General features: G+C 39.6%; 1 pseudogene; it reads right to left on the bottom strand.

The window, feature by feature from the left end:
- The window catches only part of LOC118837484, a 52,359-nt pseudogene extending 50,829 nt beyond the window's left edge, over positions 1 to 1,530 (bottom strand).
- Between the last annotated feature and the right edge of the window lie 16,555 nt (positions 1,531 to 18,085).

Genomic DNA, 18,085 nt, shown 5'->3' with positions numbered 1-18,085 from the left:
ACTCCAGAGATTCTTGACCACTCCGGGCACATTGCCCTCTAAACAGGATGGACTCAAATTTGTACCCCCCCCCCAAAAGAGTGTGTGAAGACCCCACTTGTAGTCCCAAAGTCTATGGTGAATGCTACTTTTCTCTGGAAAGTGCTATCAGGTCTGCAGCAAATTATCCAAAATAAGCCCCTGAAGGTCTCTGGGCAGACAGATTCCCTATGTGGAAGAGGTCTTTAGGGGAAGATTTTGGCAATGTTTGCTTTATTTCTAGGAGTGTATAGTTGACTGCTATAGTGTCCTGAAACTGATAATATGTTGCGGTGGAAACTGACCACTTAGAACAAAAATCCTGCACCTTAGGAAATGGTGAGAGTTATTATGCTTAATAATAGTAGGTGTCTAATAATAAACGCTTATTGACTCACTAAAGAAGCATGTCCCTGAGCAGGAGCTATTGGCAGAAGGTAACTATTACCAAGGCTGTCTCTAACCATGGGACACTCCCTTCTAAATCCTTCAATTTTCTAGCACATTTCTGATTTGAGAGAGAGGTCATATCTCCTAACTTTTGGTTTGTCCTATTCAACCTTATTATACACACACACACACACACACACACACACACACACACACATGCCTCCCTTCTTTGATTTCAAAGTAACAACATCCTCTCACCTCCAATGAAAACAAAACAACCCTTGTCATCTCTCAACCCCATACTGACCTCTGAAGTGAAGTCTGCCTGGGGCAGGGATGAGCAGAGACAAATATACACATAGAATTTGGAGCCGTTGTGTTCTAAAATGTAACTGTTTAGGGCCATAGTAGAACACCATTAGAGTTTAATAGAATTACATGTTTTAGGGGTTGGGATCAGCATGTTCCCAGATGGGAATGTCAGGACTGTCCTAGCACTTGCTCATGGAGGTCTGCAGAGGTTGGGGGACATGGAGCTAGCGCCATGACATTAATTTGCATCACAAATGACTTTCCTTCAGGCAAATGGATTCCCTGCCCATTGGTATGGCCTGGTAATGGCTAGGAAGTGTTGTAGTCAACTTGTCAGTCAATATAGATTTATTAAGCACCTATTATGTTACAGATACTGTGTGAAGCATTCAGACAAGATAAGGTGAATACTTGCTGGAGCTTGAGGTCTTGTAGGAGGTAGGGGAGAAGGCAGCATGGCTTGGAAATGATTGGGTAGGAACTAGATATGGTTGGTGATAATGAGTCAGTTTCCCTTAAAAGGGACCCAAATTTTCTGGGTAGGTAATCCCTCCCCATCCCATCCCAGTGAGCAACAATGGACCTTTTGTATCCCTTTTCTTCACTTTCTGCAAAATGATGCTTAGATAATTGACATGGATCTTAGCCTGAGATCTGTAGTCAAAGCTTTGTAAGTTGTAAGTGTCTGCTTTACATCTGAATGTTTGGTTGCCTGCCATAGTGCTCTGAATCTGGTGGGGGCGTATCCATTCTATGAGAGCACAAATATTGCACCCCAAGCAATGGTAAGAGATCATACCCAGTGGGCATCTCCCCGAGTAGTAGCTCTTAAAGAGTTCTGGGCAATACTGAAGAAAACTTTAAGACTCATATGTAGATCTAGAATCTATTCCATTACTTTTTATCATGAATTTCCCTCTGGGTATATAGTGTTGACCAATGGAAACCAGACAAGGACCAGGCAAATATTTTTCTTTTATTCAATTAATGTTTTAAAATATATAAAATACAGGTATTATAATCATACAAATATAGCTCATTTGAGTTGTCCTTCTGAATTCTTCCGTATCTGGTGGCAATAAAATAGCAGCACAAGTATAAAACCCATACATATGCACATGTAAATAATAAATAAAAATGAAAACAAGAAAAGAAATAATTTAGGCAGCAATTCTATTTAGGGCAAGCTATTCTTTGAATTAGTGGAAGGTAAAAATTTATGCCTTGCTAAAATGATAGATATTTATTTATACTATTAAACTACAAACTGTCTCATCTTGGGTATAGTTGAGAAAAATTATATATACAAATATTTAGATATATGTGCGTATATCCATCTAATTAAATTCTACATCATCAATTTCCTCATGATGATGGGGTGCTTGTGCTTGGACTCTAATTCTAACATCACATTTCCCCTTAGCCTCTGCTTGGGTGCCTGTGCCTGAACTCCAGTTCTAAAATCATATCTCTCTCTAGCTTCAAAGTATTGGCCCTAGAGTCTCTCTTTCTAGCTAAAGGGCAGAGTGCCCCAACTAATTATCTCTGTTTCTTCCTCAATAAGCAGCTATGCCCAATTATAGATTGATTCAGGATGCTGATAACTGACTATACACTGAGTCTAACACACATCCTAGACATAGTCAAATGTATACTCCCTTACATTAATCTTGTCTAACAAGACACGTGATGGGGTCCACCTGGATATTCCCAGTCAGCCATGAACTTTTGGTGATTTAGTGATATTTCACAATAAAAAACACACCAACAGGTAGCCCCGCCCCCCTTGGGCTATTTCCCAATGAACTCTGGGTAAGATACCTGCACAGTAGATACAAATAGTACATGTTCCTTTAAGAACTGACCACCCCTTGTTCATGCCTGAACCACTCCCTAATCCCACCCCAGAACACCTAATTGACAGTTTTCATTCTTAAATCTTGTACTTAAACTTTCCCTGTAGCCCTGTATGGTTGCAGGTTCCCTAAGAACTCTTGCCCACTGAAAACGCATAATAAATCTTTGCCTCCTTGACTTAAAGAATGCTTGGATCCACAAATTCATTCCAGGCAGCCTTGCCTTGGGAACTTTGGTTTGGGATTTCTACATCCCTGGGTTCATTTTTCCCTCAACAATGATATTTGTATACCTCATAACTGAACAACTACTACTGTGTCAAAACTGAAAATCAGTCTGTCTGACTCTCAGGGACTTCATCTGGGGTTTTCTTGACAAAGATACTGGAGTGGTTTAATGTAAAATGAGCTGGAGAAGGAAATGGCAAACAGGGCTAAGTGACTTGCCCAGGGTCCAATAGGTAGTGTCTGAGGCCAGATTGAGTGGTGACCTTGAGGTCAGGAAGATCTGTGTTCAATCTGCTGTGTGACCTAGCTGCCCAGCTAGTTTTGTTAGTACTGAGTCTTTAGGCAGATCCCGGGCTCTGAGTCCCCCCACCCCTAACCCTTCCTGAGCCATGTGCTTATACACTATTTGATATTCTTCCATTTTGCCCACTGTCCAATTGGAAAGCAGAATATCTATTTTCAAAAGATATACTAGCATCAGTGGTAGCATGACGCTTTTGGTTAGGAATTAAATACAGTTGAAGTACCTCTTCCAAACCTGGGACAATCAAATTTACGTGACCCAGGGTAGTTTCCAGCATTCTGGTGACCTTTAAGGTGTCACTGTGTCCTCAGATAACAGCCTTGCTCAATTGAGGACGTCAGTGGTAGAAGACGTCTCCGAGTCACTATTCAGGTAATATTTAGGGAAAGTCTTTGCCCTGGTTTGAGTTGCAGTCAGTTTATGTAGGGTGAATTTTTGTTATTCTTAGAGTTTAGTTCTCAGGATCCATGGCCATAACAATCTCCAGTTCCCAGAAGTTAGAGATGATATTTCCCAGCCTCATGACTTGTAAACATCTCTACTGTGACTGCACAGTGAGATATGGGGGTGACATAATGTGATTTTTACTATGCTTACACTGAATGATGATATTGCTAAAGTTAATCTGACGCTGTTGCTGGCAATATGCCTTCTTTGTCTGTTGCCCTATAAATTAAGTGGGCTTGGGTCAGTAAGTGGGGAACCCATAGGGATTTGGGATTTGGGTAATGCGTAGAGGAATGCATGTACCTGCCTGAACCAGCCCCTGCTGAGGCTTGGGAGGATTTAAAGGAGTGCACAAACTAGAATGCTGAGCCTGTCTCAACTAACCCCCATCGAGATGTAGGGGTTATTGGTCCTTTCTTGTCCCCTTCTTGCCCACCCCTGCAAGAAGGGTGATCAGGGGATCCTGTAAGATTTGGTGCTCCCCATTATCAGGAACCCATTGAGAAGACTAGTCTAGAATAAAGCAAGCTTATTTAACCCCTTATGTCTCCAATCCTGTCTTCTTGCCTGCCCAGTTTAAAATGAATCTGCTAGTATCGCCACCCGTCTTACATTGGCATAGTCGGTGTTACCTGTGTCTTACATGTCTAACAGTCAGTAACACTGACAAGTACATGTGCTCTTATGGCTTGGCTAGTTGGATGTAGCATCTGCTTGTTTCTGATGCTGCAATGCAGATTTGTAGGGCCAGGAGGGGCTAAATTTGTCATCATAGGTTTGATTATATCTATCACTGTGAGAAATGTGCTTGCGAAAGAATAGGACATTAACTAATAAATCCAGGAAGGCATTTATGCACATTCTTGCAAGAGTGGGTAACCTAAATTACAAAGGCACTCTTGTTCAAGGCAAATACACAATCCTTTATACCCTGTCCCGATTCGCATTTCCCTCCCCTGCTCCCATTGGTCAAGAGTTGTAGGGTTCACAGTCTATCCAAAGACTCCTGAAACCCACCCACGTGGGTCTCCACCTCTGATTTCATTTCACATTTCAGGCACCCTCCCATTCTCATCTCCTTTCTATTTTGATAAGTCATAACCCTTTTAAAGGAATTTCCTCAATTGATGTACCCAGGCTGTCAAAGTTTCCTTCATCATTAATCTAAGAAGAGTCTACACAGAGAATATACAAGAGGATATAATAAGAGAATATACAAGATAAGGTTGTGGAATGAAGTTTTCCTCTGGTCTTTGGGGTTTGGGGTGGACATAGATGAGACAATTCCTGGATTTTCATTCAAATTGTTCAAAGGAGCTCACGCTCAGATATGTTGATGAGCAGGCCCCACATCCTGTGGAGTAAAGGGTAAATCAACATTCCTCACTCAACATTCCTCCTCTAACCTATTTTCCTGCATTTGGCAGCAAATACAAGTATTACATATTACGTATTTTCTGTGGAAACATAAGTTCAATTTGTATCTTACAATCACTATTACGGGCTAAAGGAGGGAAACTCAGCTGAGGAGCAAGTTGTGGAGAGATAGAGTAAAAGAACCTCTGACTCCTAAGTTGGTATTCCTACCCCCCCTGGCCTCTTCAAGGGCCTTGTTGGCTTTTTTCCATCCAGAACCTGCAGCACTGGAACATGGACCTACTGAGTTCTTATGAACAATCCTGGTCCCACACAGCAACCAATGCTGCTACCAAGTGGAGAAATTGTGATTTCACTTTCTTTGGGGATAGCTCTACATACCTTTATAGCTTCTGTGTTGTCATTTCTTCCTGAAGTTAGCAGCTTGATTCCAATTAAGCCTGGCATTGTTATTAAGAGAGTTCTTACCAATATATCTCCATCCCATATTAGTCATTTGGGTTTATTGAAGTGCTTCCTGGGATGTCTAATTACTGTTCTTCACCCCTTCACTCCCACACACAATATTTTTTCTGACTAACTTTTCTTAGATGTTACTACAATTATTACTATTCAGATAAAGGTGCCCCCAATTGTGGTTGGTTGGTATATGAGCCTACGAAAGATTATAGGAATATGGGTCATGCACTGCCTGTAAGGGGTCATGTCTTTTATTTTCATAGCAAACAGTAAGGATAGGCATGACATTCAGTAGACTGGGGGAAAAGTCTCACCTTATTCTCTAGCATACTTCTATATATTTGTATATACCTAATCATTCTTTCCCAAGAAAAACTAATGGGGTATAGGGATTGAAAATATCATTGGAAAGTCAATTTCATTTAGATTGTCAGTTGTCATCACTTAGTCCAACACCCAACACTTTCACAGGCTCTTTCATTCCCATGATTTAGGCAATGATATCCCTAGATGTGAAGGAAATGCTCATGATATGAGTTAGTTTCCTACAAACTAGGAAACTAGAGCTGTTAGTCAACCAGCACCAGGGGGAGTGTAGAGCCTTCTGCTTTTTATGCATCATTCTATGGGGATGGCTTTGTTTTCTTTTTTTTTTTTTTTAATCTGTGGTCCACAGGTGGGGCTTTTGGTAGTATCTACTTTTTCCTAGATGCTTGCTGCTTGCTAGAGTGGCCTGAAACTATGAAGAGGGACCACTCTGTGGCTGACACTGACCACTGAGACCACACATGCTGCAGGCCAGGAAGGGTGAGAGCTGTTGCTCTAGATGGCTATTTCGCTGGGCAGAAATGGTTACAATTTTCCATGGAAAGTTTGTAAGTGTAGACTATAATCTTATAGACTATAATCCTCTATTTTAGCAACTTTATCAGAGATGTCCCCATGGGGGAGCATTGTCAAAGCTAAACTAGAGCCATGTAGTCTGAGTAACCTACAGGAACTTTTTGGAGGAGATCTTTGATGCTCTGGGTTGTTGTTAAAGAAATCATACGAGTATATAAGTATTTGTGTCAAACAGAGATGAATGCTCAAACACAAAATTTGCTTGATTACTTGAGAAAAAGAGACTGAATTGACCTTTATTGGGATAGTTATAGTTGTTACCAGTATAACAAATTTTTAGAATGGTAACATAGTAAGTAGTCTTAAGAGCAAGCTGTAAGGGGATAGTTATGTGAAAATCCTCATCTCATGAGCTAGAGAACCGTACCCCTCACTGAACCACTTAAAGTTCTTTGTTGTTGGATTTGGTCCTCTCCAAGAATCTGAAAACTAGAGAGGGACATGCTGAGTAGTGTCCTTGCGAACCTGTTTTGTCCAGTGAAGCACTGAATACTATTTCTAAGTTCTGGGCTCTAGAGGAAGAACTAAATATGGTTCTATAGATCCAGTGGCCTTTATTTCTCCCTCTCTCCTGTCTTGCTTTTCTAATATACATATCCTGAGATATATGTATCTCTGGTTTTATTTTTTCTTTGTCTTGGTTCCAGAAGTTCTTAACAAATATCCTATCCCTCACTCCTCATGTGGGAATAGTCAGTTACTTCCTTAAATATTTGATCAATATACTAAACTGTTTCTTTAAAATATTCCTGTTTCATTATGTACTGGCAATGGAACCAGAAAAACAGAGCCCCTTTATAGCTGTCCTGAGAATGAGGCCTATTTCAGAATGTGTAAGAGAAGATATCCAGGGACTAGATGATTACATGAGACATCTGGGACTCAAAATGTGTTGATTAAATGGACAGTGGGATTGGATTACTAGGACACAAGGAGACCTGACATTAGTTAACATTGATCATAATTATTGTATTGTTTTGGTCTTTTGTTTCATGATGTTTATGTTCAAGTTTTCTCGGCTACCTTGGTGACATGTGAATCTCCGTTCTCAAAATTAGTCCACTGTGAGCCCTCTAAGTAGTTTGATCTGTAACCAGACATGTAATTATGATTATGAATTTATGAAAATCCTTATGGCTTTGTCTTATAAGGGATCCATGGGAGGAATGGGTTGCCCACCCCCACCCCACACTATAAAGCAGAAAGGGAAAACTGAGTGAATTGGGAGATTAGGATAGCAAGTGGTTAATTGTGAGAATTGGGTGAACCATACTGAGTCTATCTTGGGGCTCAATTCTGGAACTAGCTCAGTTTCCTTTATTCAATTATGGGTCTAGTCCAACTTTTGTCTTATGATAAAACTTTATTCAGTTGTGGGAATTGGAGGAGAACCGTATTGCATTGTTTGAACCTAGCCCTGTGTAGCTGGGAAACTGAACCATCTCTAAGTGTTCAGAGATTCCTAACGAAGGACCTAGATTATGCTGACCAGAAACTCAGACCCAAAGCTAATGCAAGGAGTTTTCTCACAATTGTACATGTCAAGCAACCTATATATCTTATCTGAAAACTGGCCCTGTAGTGATCAATCAGCTATTGTTTCCATATTTTTTTTACAGATATTTGGGGCATGGGATATAACCTTTTCTGAGTTCAGGGAATTGTAGATGTTCATTATCCCCTCAATCTAGGGGTCCCTGCCAGATCCTTGTGGCTACTCCCACAGCCGCCAAATTTAAGGGAGCGGACTCTTGGATTATCTGAAGAAGACTCCAGTCCCCCCAGTGGACTACCAAACCTGGTGAGGGCCTCACGGTCCACTTCAAGCAGGCCCTTAATCAGATGATATCTCAAAGAGAGTGACTCCCCAAGACTCTGGATGTTTGCTGACTACATGGCACCTCTGACCACCAAACCGTCATTTGCTTGGAATTTTCTTTCGTTCCTGATTTTCATTATTTGCCTTGTGCTTCGCCACCTCACTCTTATATTTTGTGGACTTTAATAATTCTGTTATGTCTCCCCCTTTTTTCTTTTTTTTTAATTTGGTTTTAGACTTAAGGTCCAGAACACAAATACAGAATAGAGAAAAGAAACAAAACATGTCATAAACTTAAATATTGAAACTTAAATACAAAGAAAGGAAAAAAAAGCATGTTATGTGCATAGTGGAATGTAAGAGAGGATTCAAAATATAACAATAAATTTTCATTTCAAGAAAGCCTATATGGTAAATAATACATGCTGTGTTGAGAATTGGCCATCTTTTCTTTGCTTCCTTGTGAGTTTTCTTTTGTTCTCTGCTGCGTACTTTTTTTTTTTACTTTTTTCTTTTTTCCCCTCCCCCTGCCCACCAGAAGGCTACAATAAAGTTTAGATAAGTTTCTCTATAGATATATACACACACATATATATATATACATACATATAGACATATACTTTCCCAAACATAGTCTATTCCTGATCTTTGTTTTTGTTTGTGTATATCCCTTGTTTCCTATCCCTCCTGACTCCTCTACTTTACTTCTACCCACTACCTTGCTCTCCTATTACTTGCCTACCCCTCTCCAAAGATCCCTCCCCTATCTTCCCATTCCCATAAATCTAAACACCCTTCTATACTCCCCTTTTACCTATTCACTCATTCTCCCCTCTAAAAATCCCTCCCTTGTCCTCACCCCACTTCTCTATGCCCCTACCATTTAATTTCTTCTAAATTTAGAAGACTTTTATACCTTCCAAATGTGTGTGTGTGTGTATTCCCTCTTAAACCCATTCCTAATGAAAGTAGGTTACCAGAACTACCAGCCCTCCTTCCCCATCCAATTCCTCTATATCCATTCTTCCTCTTGCACCTCATTTGTATAAAATATTTACTCTTTTCAGCTGTTCCTAGATGGTTTTACTTTTTAAAATTCATATCATGGCCATGTTTCCCCCAATCTTATGAGCTCACCAATTATTAATAAGAATCTTAGACATATATTTTACATATATAAAAGGTAAACAGTCTGTCCTTATGAATCCCTTATCGGTCTTTGGTGTGTACCTTATATTTTTCTTGGTTCTTGTATGTTGAATCTTCTATTAAGTTGAGGATTTTTAAAAATAGTCTTTAAAGTCTGAGAGGTTATCAAGTGTCCTTTTTTTCGTTCAGGATAATACTTAACTTTGCCAGGCTATGATATTTTCAGCCAGAGCTCCAGTTCTTTTGCTCTTAGATATGTTGTGTTCCAAGACCTGAGGTCCTTTAATGTCTCTGCTGCTAGGTCTTGTGTAATTCTAATTGTGGCACCATCATATTTAAATTGTTTCAATTTTGATGCTTTTAATATTTTATCCTTGAGCTGGAAGTTTTGGCGTTTGACTGATGCCTCTAGGAGTTTTCCTCATAGGATCTCTTAAGTGGTGATCAATGGATTTTTTTCTATTTCTACTTCCCTGCCTTGTTCTAATGCTTCAGGACAATTTTCTTTAATTATTCTATTATTGTATCAAGATTCTTTTTTTGATCATAACTTTCAGTTACTATGATTATTTTTATATTTTCTCTTCTTTATTCTCCAAATCTGTTGTTTTTCTTATCAGATATTTCACTTTCTCTTCTATTTTTTCATTATTCATATTTTGTTTAATTATTTCTTGATGTCTTATAATTTTGCTGGCTTCACTTTGCCCAATTCTAATTTTCAAGATGTCATTTTTCTCCTTAAGATTCTGGATCACCTTTTCTAGGTCATCTCTATTCCCATAATAGCTTTCTATGGTTGGATTCTTTCTCCTTGTGTATTTTTTGTGGTAATAGCTTGATTTTTATAATCACCTCTAGCCTTGAGGTATTGGAAATGTTGTCTCTTGCCCCAGATCTTCAGTTCTCCCCTCTTGCCTGGAACCAAAGCCAAATCTCCAACCTCCTATAAGTGCCCACAGCCAGGGGCTTTTTGCTCCACTGCTTCTGCACTCACTGGGTAGGTGCTGGTTCCCTCTCACTCCCACAGCTCTTCCCAGCACAGCTGTATCTGGTGTTAGCCATCAGCAGAGGTTCCTTCAATCTTCCTGGGCTTAAAACGTCCAACTCCCTTCACTATCCCAGGGGTGAAAAGTTCCTACGGCTGGGGCCAAGGCAGCCTCTCAAACCAACTAACCCTAGGACTTGCCACCTGTTGTTTAAGTGTCTTGCCCCTTGTTAAAATGGAACCTAGCCTGGAGGTGTTTATTCCTTGCAGGAACCAAACCTCATCATGAGATTTTTCTTCTGATCTTCTCGAATTGTCCCAGAAAGATCCTGGTTGTTCCCCTAGTCTTCTTTGTCTCCACCCACACTTTTTTTTTCCTTTCTGCCTTCTCCATTGCTAAGGGAGGGAATGGAACCCAGTACTCCCCTCCCACCCCAAGAAGTGGCTTTAAGCCCTAGAAAAAGCTGGCAACCTTACATCTCGTTAGATTTGTGCAAGAGGAAACCACATAGGGTTACAAAACTATGCTTCAACACATTATACCTCCTTGGTCAACGGTGGGCCCTGTGGTCACCTTGACCAAAAGGAGGGAATGTGAAAGTATCCCAGGGTTTAATATGTTTATTTTCTGTGAGTTACCATACCAGATAGGTGCACTGGACACAGAATAAGCCTGTTTGACTTACTGCAGGCTCCTCATTGATTCCTTTTGGCAAAGTCTTGTTGATTCCTAGATGCCTTTGCTGGTGTTTGCTGGCTGACCTTGCTGAGCTGTGCACCCCAAACTAGCCTAAACCAGCCTTGCAGTCTACTGCTCCCACAAAACATCCTGCTTTCATGTCTTGCCTGTTCCTAGGAAAGCCTGTCTATCCTTTACTGTAATCCACCCCCAAACTTCCCCTTTGGAGTTTTCAAGCATAAATTGCCCGTGCCTCTCCTAGGCTGTAGTCCCCCTTGCACTTTGTACTGGGGAGCATCTTTACTAGCATCTGGTTTTTCTCTTTTTATAAGACTTTTCTGTTTTCAACTGCATTTTTGAGAGGTGGGTTTCATCCAGTTGACAGGTGCTGATACTGACTCCACACAACACGAATATTCCAACAAAAAAAGCAGTGAGAATTATCACCTTGATTGGACATGTCCCCAGGAAGAAACTGTATGGCCATTTAGTATTTTTCAGGATAGGCCTATAATTCACTATTGCATTACCTTTTATCAGATATATGGGATATTGTATTGGTAATTAAGGTGGGACTTTTTTTTTTTTACTGTTTTAGAATGCTAAATTAAGTACCTTTGATTAAGTCTTACTAGATTCAAAGCTCCAGGCATATACATTTTTGCTAACTAGATGTAAAGCCCCAGGCTCATACCCTTTTACTGATTAGGTGTGAATCCTTCAGGCCCTGAAGAGAGTATAAAAACTCAGAGGTTAACATTTTGTCTGAGGCTCACTCATGGAGGAGTGTTGATGTGGAGACTCTGGGCAGCCCTTGTTAAGAGCCCCCTGGCTTTGAAAAAACCCAGATGTTTTGTTTTGGGGGATCTCACTCACTGGAAGAGCGGCACATGACTCTGGGCAAGCCTTTGTAACTGCCCTCTGGCTTTGCTAACCCAGATGTTGGTTTGTGTTTGGTCTGTTCATAATATATGTTTGTGATTTCTATTTGTATTTGCTCTGAAGTTCAGGTTACTGGCTTTTTCTCCTGAACTAAGTGAGTTATATATGTATATGTGATTAAAGTGAGATTGTTAACCCCTTGAAGTTACTTCACCTAGAAAAGCAGATCAAAGTGCTGACAGCTCTTGTTGCTGGTCTTGTTGGGTCTTACATCCCTACAGCAACTGCAAGCCAAACTGTTGCTACAGACATCTGGGGAGATGTCTTTGATAACAGTCCAATCATGCAACCCTCAAAATGAGGCAGCCATATACACTTTTCATGGCTAGACCTTCAGACCACGAACCAGATTGAAATGGATTATTGACCACTAGATAAAAGGTTGAATTGGCCGTTGGAGGCTGGATTACAGCTGTCACTAGTATAGTAGGAGTTCATAGGAGGATAATCCAGCTGTTCGCAAAAGCAAAACATCAGTGATAGTTTAGTGTAGGGGCCAATGATACAGCATTTTAAGGAGATGACAGTGAATGAGCCCTCACCATGTTGGTTGCTTCTGAATGTTCTCATACATCAACATTCTTCCTAAACTGTGCTGTGTAGAACTGAACACAAATGCTCTAGCTTTGTGGTCTGCTTAGGAGGAGAACAGCAGAATTTGTTAACTGCCAATGAAGAGACTTAACTTTCTTAATTCAACCCTTGATTCCATCTTAGTGTGATTTATCAGCCAAAAAAGCTAACTCATATTGAATTCCACTAAACCTTGTGACTCTTCTTCAGACCTTCTGCTGTCTAGCCATTCTTGCCCCACTGTGTCTTTGGGAAAAGGCATAAACTCCATGCCTATTGAATTTGTGGATGTTAAGAGGGATAGCCACCATGCTGGATAACTGCAAAATCTTAACATGTTCAAATACTGAATTACTTCCTGTTAAATTTCATATTGCTAGATTCAGATGTTAATCTTAGATTTTGATGAAAAAGTAAAACTATTTCCTAATTCTTTAGCACTTTCATCGAGCAGCACAGGATCAAGCAGAGATACCTGGTTCATAGATGGAATATACCTTCCAAACTGTTATTGAATTACAAATGACTATTCTTTGGGTCCACACATTCAGTCAGTCAGTAGGTATTAAATAAATGCTTGTTGATTATGTGTGGGTCACTGTCCTAGCGGCTGGCGGTGCAAAGACAAATCAAAACCCTTCTTGGCTGTCAAGGAGTTCATGGTTAAATGGGAGAGATAACATGTAAACAACTATGTGCAAATGCGAAATGTGAGATAAAGTGGGGTTAGTCTTGGGAGGAAGTTAGATTAAAGAGGATTGTAAATGGTTTCTTTTAGAAAGTAGGACACTAGCTGAAAACTGAAGGGTGCCAGGGAAGCCAGAAGTTGGAGATGAGGAGGGAGAACATTCCAAGCATGGGTACTACCAACTGAAAATCAATGGTTGGGAGAGGAAGCATCTTGTGCAAAGAACAGCAAGGATCCAATGTTGCTAGATTTCCAAATATGTACATAGGAATAAGGTATAAGAAGACTGGTCATATAGGGAGAGACCAGGTTGTAAAGGGCTTTAAAGGATAATCGAGGATTTTATTTTTGATCCTGGAGGTGATAGGACGTCACTGGAGTTTGAGTAAGAGATAACATGGTCAGACGTCTTTTAGGAAGATCATCTTGATAGGTGAGTAGAGGTTGGACTGGAGTGGAGAGAGAGGGACTAGAGTCAGGAAGACCAACCAGTAGGTTATTGCCGTAGTCATAAGGTGATATACCAGGATGGTGGCAGTGTCAGAGGAAAAAGAGAGGGTGTAGATGAGATGTTAAGGTAGAACTAGCAGAACTTCACAATTGTATGTGGGGGGATGGGGAAGAAGGTGAGGTAAGATGTAAAACCTGAAATTCTCTGAAGCTTTGTGTGTGAATTATGGGTTCTTGATGCTTGAACTGGTTATTGGAAAGTCAACTTTAGGAGGGTGTCCTAAATTGTATTGAGATCTATTTTGCAAAAGATTATAGCAGAAACATCTAAGAATTTGCTATTTAAGGTTAAATCTCATGGTACTTTAATTCAATATTGTTTTAAGTTTTGATTTCAGGGATTATTGTCTAAATTGCTATGAAATCCATTCTTGCAAAGCATATGTCAGTACTGCTCAAAGGGAGTACAGGTCAATGTCTGTGCCTGAGACAGAAGCAGATCTTCTAAGAGAAGCTCCTCCCTTCAGAGCTATGCTACAGACAGGCCTATTCCAGAATGCCCAAGAAATATTTTTAGAAACCATATGACTGCATGAGACATCTGAGCACTGAGATATAATTTACTGATGAACTGGACATTGGGAATGGGTTATAGGAAGGAGACTTATGTTTACCCTTCCCTTTTCTTTCTTCCCCATGTGCCACAGTCTCTGTAAAATCTCCTTACCAAAAGGAACTGCCTTCAATGAAGTTTGTCAATGTTTTGGTCCTGGATGGTCTCAAAGATCAAAAAGCAAATTGTTATAAGATTTTACTTGATAGTTTGGGGTCCATTCCCTCTCAAATTAGTCCCATTAAAGTAGTATGTCTGGGATAATTTTTTTTAGTTTGTATTCCTATATATTAGGGTTACAGCATTAGACCAAAAAGTTATACTAGCCTAAACTTCATGTGAGTCCATCAAGGGGCCTGTGCCATGTCAAAGGGCTTTCCTAGTCTCATATTAGCCTTTTGGCTTTGATAAATTTATTTCTAAGAAACTAGTGCTGGTTCATGCTGATTCAAATTTTTTTATTCACAGCATTTTTGCTTCTGTAATCATTACTTCAACTTGATTATAAACATTATGGAATGATAGACATACATGACTTTTATTATACTTTGATTTATAACTTTAATCAGGCTATGTGATTCATGAGAGACATGGCTTCCTAATAATTAAAGGGGAAAATTGTGAAATTGAAAACTGATTTTCAATTCTATTTTGTTAACATTTAAGCTCCATTTAAGATTCTCCCTTGCTATTCCTTACCTTGCAAGTTTGCTTAGGTAACCTCAGGTCACTTGGGTCACAATTTTATTCTTGCGACATGTGCCTCCACTCTTGTAATGTCACCTCTCACCTCATTCTGGAGAACCATGTTTAACCTGATTCAATCAGTCAAGCTGATTCAATCTATGCTGTGATAACAACTTCCAAATTCCCTGAATCAAGTGTCTTGTTTGTGATTAAGGGAGTTTTGGAAGGGGAAGTCCAAATGTTGTAACATAAAGCTATTAATATTTTTAACTTTCTAGCCAATCAGAAGGCATATCTATGTTGCTTGAGATTTTGCCATCATCTTGTAAATCACTTTATGGCTGACCCTGCCAGCCCTCACTCAGGGTCTTTGTTCGTTGAGAGGCCATTGACCTCATTTATTGGCAGATTGCTAGCCTTGCTAATAAATGGATTGTGCTCAGAACTTAGCCTCTCAGAGTTTCTTTCAGCACCAATGAGACATTGTGGAAAGTTTATCACCAATCTAGCTATTACCCCTTGTTAAAAGAATTCTATCAAGCTCTAGAAGAGATAGGTCATGAGGTGGACACCATTAAGTTGGGATATTTCAATGAACTCCCTTTGAAATCATAACCCATCTTTCTGCTTCTGTAATTATTCTTTTACTAGTATAAGAATGTTGGACTTTAAACCCAAAAAGGGGATTGTGGATTATCATTTTTATATTGTTCATAAAATTTATTATACTGTTTAAATCTAACTTTGTGTGACTAGAGATTATTTGAACCCAGAATGCCACCCTGACCTTAACAACTCTATGGGAAAGCCAGAGGTGCTTTCAAAAACTTTTGTAAGCAGATTCTGGATCTACTCAAAATATTCTTGTTTGAGGGTCCACCCAATCTTATGTTTTGAGTTTCCTTTTGTTTTGGGTTCTCCCAAATTTTATTGAATGTTTATAATTACTAGTATCCATCTCAATCTACCTTGCTTTCAAGTTGCCCTCTTGGCAAAATTGTATAACTATGTATGCGTGGTTCATGTGAAGATTTCTTTGTCTAAATTCTATATGATATGAACCTTCCAGAGCCTGGATGAGAGGCAATGACACCTCCTTTCCGGCTTGCTCTTCTCTACCAAAAAATCTAATAAGTTTCTTTCTAAAACTACTTCTGATTTTGGGGTTTATTCTCATGAACAAAATATAGTCCAGTGAGCAGCAGTTCCCTCAGACATATGAGTTTCTCTATGCATGTGTTTCCTTGTTAGGTTTCTATAAACATGTACACCTACTCTTCCTCACGGACATCGCATGTATTGATGGGATAGTGTGACCCAGGTTTATAAGAGGATGATTATTCCTTCTCATTAGAAGCACTATAATGAATATTATAAGCAGTTGCTACTTTTGCCTTATTTAGTAAATCTTTCTTATTTGATTCAATAGTATTATTGTGACTGATTTTATACAAATGGAAGATTATAAGCTATAGTCTTGTATTAAGAGTATATTTCCCCCTTATACAGGACTGAGTTGTAACAACCAGACAGACACAATATTCTTCTCATCTTTTATTCCCCTCTAGGTGGGGAAATCTGCCCACATAAGAACAGTTTGGGCCTGAGTGAATACACTTAACCCAGAGAGAGAAGGGCCAGGAGGAGATAGGTTCCATATCAGGTGCCGTTATCTGTCTTATGTTTCTCTTCTACTCCCCCTTCCCTAACCATTGAACCTTGAAGCTCTTTCTGTCCCCTGGAGAGATTTTCTCACTGCGAATTTCTTGCACTGATGAATAGCAAGCATTTATTAATAGCCTACTACATGTCAGACACTGTTAAATGCTGATGAAATCACACTAACCCCATAGACTAAGGAGCTGTCTTGTTACCCACAAAAGGAAAGAATTTGGGGAAAGATTTGATTCTCTCCAATTGCAGAGAGAACTAAGTCTCAGCCCAGAGGGCCTTGAGGAAAAGCATGTGGCTGTCAGTACTGGGGTCCTATTAACAGAATAAGGGAACTGGTCAGGAGAGTAACCTGAAAGTTAAAGTTATAAATACAAGCACTGATTGTGATATTAGCTGAGGAAAAGACAAAAATAAATGTCTGTCCTTACCCACAAGGAATTTGCTTTATCTCTCAGACTCTCACAGAATTTTCTACCTCTCCTATATACCTTTTATGTTGTATTTTGTATAATCTATTTGCATACTTTCCCTCCTAGCTTATAGTAAAAAGTTTAGATTAAACAAAAAATAAGAATACAATATAAGAAGTTCAATAAACAAGCATTTATTTCATTTTGTTTCTGTACCCTCTGTGCAAAATATCCCCCAATTACATTAGCTATCACCTTTTTTAGAGATTGTTCCATATAAGCCTACATTAATTCACAAATTTTAATGCAGCTAATGTACAGTATTGAAGCAACAATGATCTGTTGGATTAATGTAATGTAGTTAAGAAATATAATAGTACAATAAAAATATAAATTCAAATGCTGAAAACAATACTACTGACTTTCATGTTGTTGTTTATCCTTTATTTTCAAAGAAGACCAGTGAAATCATGGGGTGAAGTCTTGATTTGGATTTAAGTGAGTCAGAGTTGCACAAAGTCATTAGCCTCACTCTCTCTTCCAGAGTCAGAGATTCAGTGGCAAGAACAAAGCCAAGATGAATGGCAATGGCCCAGGATGCAGTGAATGACCTTGGTAGCTCCATGTCTACCAAGCTCTTGGTGCCCCACAGCATGTACTTCAACTGCCTTCGTGGTTGTTGGAACAAATTATTCTCATCTGTCCATTCTGCTAGGAAAGTCTTCACATGCTTGGGGTGGAAATTCTCTTAACTTACTGATGGGCTTTTGAGGCCCTCAACCTGGTTTAACTCATCTTCCAAAAAAAATTTTTTTACCAGGGTGTGGCTGCTGGGTATGCTACAACTTCTAGGGTGCATGGGGTGTTCAGGGAGGACTAGCACCTCTCATGTGAGGGCTTGCTGAGTCCTTTTGTAAAGGCTGCGTATGCACTGTTACTGTTCACCTTACACCCAAACCTTACTCTCTTCTGTGGCTCCAGGAAAGGGATAGGTAAGAAATGAAGGAAAAGAGATGCACTCAAAATCAGTCTGAATGAAAAAAATATCCTTCCACCAAAGTTACTCACAAAAAGACAAAAAACCTTTTGGCACACAAACTTTAAACCAGGTTATTTGTA

This window comes from Trichosurus vulpecula, chromosome 1 (genome assembly GCF_011100635.1).
Source record: "Trichosurus vulpecula isolate mTriVul1 chromosome 1, mTriVul1.pri, whole genome shotgun sequence".
NCBI classification, from domain to species: domain Eukaryota; kingdom Metazoa; phylum Chordata; class Mammalia; order Diprotodontia; family Phalangeridae; genus Trichosurus; species Trichosurus vulpecula.
The sequence above is the reverse complement of the archived record's forward strand: the minus strand, read 5'-3'. Positions and strand labels throughout refer to the sequence as shown.